The sequence below is a fragment of the Solanum stenotomum genome, unplaced genomic scaffold (genome assembly GCF_019186545.1).
Source record: "Solanum stenotomum isolate F172 unplaced genomic scaffold, ASM1918654v1 scaffold32352, whole genome shotgun sequence".
NCBI lineage: Eukaryota > Viridiplantae > Streptophyta > Magnoliopsida > Solanales > Solanaceae > Solanum > Solanum stenotomum.
The window spans coordinates 1,869-4,340 of record NW_026031907.1 but is presented as its reverse complement, the minus strand read 5'-3'; the positions used below and the strand labels follow the sequence as shown (position 1 = coordinate 4,340).

General features: G+C 34.0%; 2 long non-coding RNA genes across 2 annotated transcripts; both read right to left on the bottom strand.

Annotated features, from left to right (window-relative positions):
* Positions 1–403: 403 nt before the first annotated feature.
* Positions 404–808, bottom strand: LOC125852099 (uncharacterized). The gene is made up of 3 exons (XR_007444969.1): positions 733–808; positions 574–645; positions 404–476 (listed from the first exon to the last, which is right to left on the bottom strand). It is a non-coding gene; the product is annotated as an uncharacterized LOC125852099 (long non-coding RNA).
* A 922-nt stretch (positions 809–1,730) lies between these two features.
* On the bottom strand, positions 1,731–2,140 carry LOC125852100 (uncharacterized). Its single transcript, XR_007444970.1, has 3 exons — positions 2,066–2,140; positions 1,869–1,937; positions 1,731–1,779 (listed from the first exon to the last, which is right to left on the bottom strand). It is a non-coding gene; the product is annotated as an uncharacterized LOC125852100 (long non-coding RNA).
* Positions 2,141–2,472: the final 332 nt, after the last annotated feature.

Genomic DNA, 2,472 nt, shown 5'->3' with positions numbered 1-2,472 from the left:
AAATACTATACCATCTTGAGACCTATAGCATGAAGAATATTTTAAAGATTATGTAATGAAAGAATTTTGGCTAGGTTGAAATTCCCCTCCTCATGTTTCCAAGTCTAAGCACTGAGCAGAATTCGTGACAATAATCAAGAAGGCCGCATACATAAATTCGGTTAAAACAGCAGTGTATGGAAGGGAGAAAGTAAAGGATATCAAAAAAGAAAGAAACAAATCAGAGGGAAGGCAAACTTACAGAATTTTCAATTGAGACATATTAGCTATGTAAGAAGGAATCTTCCCTGATAAATTGAAGCTCCTCAACATCCTGCAGTCACAAATTAGTTTCAGGAAAGAGAACACTTTCAACAACTATGGAACCATTAATGTATAAAACCAAATTCAAGAGACTTACTTGCAATTTAGTTAGGCCTGTCATGTTCTCTAGTGGCGGAAATTTTGACGCACTTCCAGTCAAGTCACTGATTCTTCTGTAAAGGCATCATATTAATATAAAATCCCAGCCAAATAAAAGGGGACACCATAATACGCAACTAAAGAAAGTATGCAACCTAGAAAACAACTCACAATTCCTTCATTTCAGTCAAGACAGAAATGCTTGGTGGTACAGGTCCTTCAAAACCCGAAGCTTGAATCTCTCTGTTAACCAAGCATGAAGTCTGATTTAATTTAAATCTAAGTAGAAAATACTAGCTTTTACACATCAAATGGTGTGAAAATGCTCACAATGCCGTAAGGTTTTTCAAACTCTCAAAGGTAGGAAATATTCCAGTGAAGTTGTTACCGCTCAGCCTACTGCATTGATGCCAAAAGGGAAAGAAGGAGACTTCAGACAAACAGGAATGCAATAGGACCTAGAGGGCATTATATTGAAAGTATATTCAGAGGTACTCACAGTTCTTTTAATTTTGTGAGCTTAAAATAATTGTCATCGTAATTTAATGTATTGTATGGGGGTATTTGCGTAATGTTTTAATTAGAAATATGTATAGGTTTAAAAGGAGGTGAAGGATATATATACATAGGTGTATATGTATGCATTTGGGCAGCACACAAGTATTTGGGCAGCCAACTTTTCTGGACAGCTGTGTATATGATAAGCACATCTTGTGTTACTATATTTTGACACCTCCTCTTAGGAAATTCGTCTCACCTGAAGTATAAGTCCCTTATAACATTATCTAACCTGTTGTTCTTCAAGATCACAAGAGAAAATCTTGGTCCTTTTGGCTGGAAATCGAGTTACACTCTTCTCTTAGGTAAGTGGTAAAATTTGTTTTTGAGCTGGGTAGTGTTTAGTAGATTAAGCATATCTCGTTCTATAGAACTTTGTTTACTGTGAATAAATATGATTTGGAAAGATAATTCGTATATGTACAACTCTTATGTTTATGTTAAACTTTAATTTAGTTGTTATGGATTCGAAATATACTAATTTGCTACATGTCTTGAAAGTTGTGTGAAGCATGAGCCGGCTGATTTCGGTACTCGAAAGCTTGTAATATTCTTGTTATTTCACCCTCGAGTGTGAGGTTAACATATGCATGAAGATCTGGTCGGTTAATTGCTTAAATGCTATATTTATTTATTTTGGAGTTCATTATGAATCTAATCCCTCTACTAGATTAAAATCAGTATGCCCTCATTAATTGGTTTTAAATGTTGCAAGTATTTAATTAAATTTCTTGTTTTAGTAGTGGTATCGTTTTGAAAGGATCGTTACATCCCAAGTATTTAGGAATCGTCCCAGAGAGTCGATTCACCATAACAGACCTGAAAACCATGAATTATTGGATAGTTTAAATTAAAGGGACCTTTTATATAATGTCTAAAGTATTAAGTGCAATTCAAGTGCAGCTCACATAAATTCCAGTTTGATAGATGCCCATTCAGGGGGAATAGTACCACTCAAATAGTTGTGCGAGACATCACTGCAGGACAGATGTTGAACAATATATATCTCAGGCAAAGGATAATCAAAATGATTATTTGGTAATAAAAAAAAAAAACAAAATTCCTAAGAGTTTAAAAATATAGATCCAAGTCAGTTAAACAGTACATTTTCGTGAGATAAGGTAACTTGATCAGGGAGGGAGGGAGAACACCTGCAAGATCTTGTCCTTTGAGTAATCTGTTAACATTATAACAAGAGTTAACATTATAATTTGAAATCCTGTTGCTTTACATTATCCAAATATGAAAGCAAAGGTTGTTTATTTTCAGATCCCCGTGTGGTAATCAAACTGGTTCCAGATAAATAAACAAAGTTTTGACATAGAGGAAGAAATATATATGGTGTGTCATGTAAATAAAGTTCATTTCATTGGAATTTTTTCTGTTTTACCTTGGAGGATTATTATATAGTGTTTAGGGGTATAGTATAAAAGCAGGAGCCTATGTACTCATAGCAGGCGTTCATGATATTTCTTTTTGCATTATTAGATGTCGATAAATATGTATAATTTT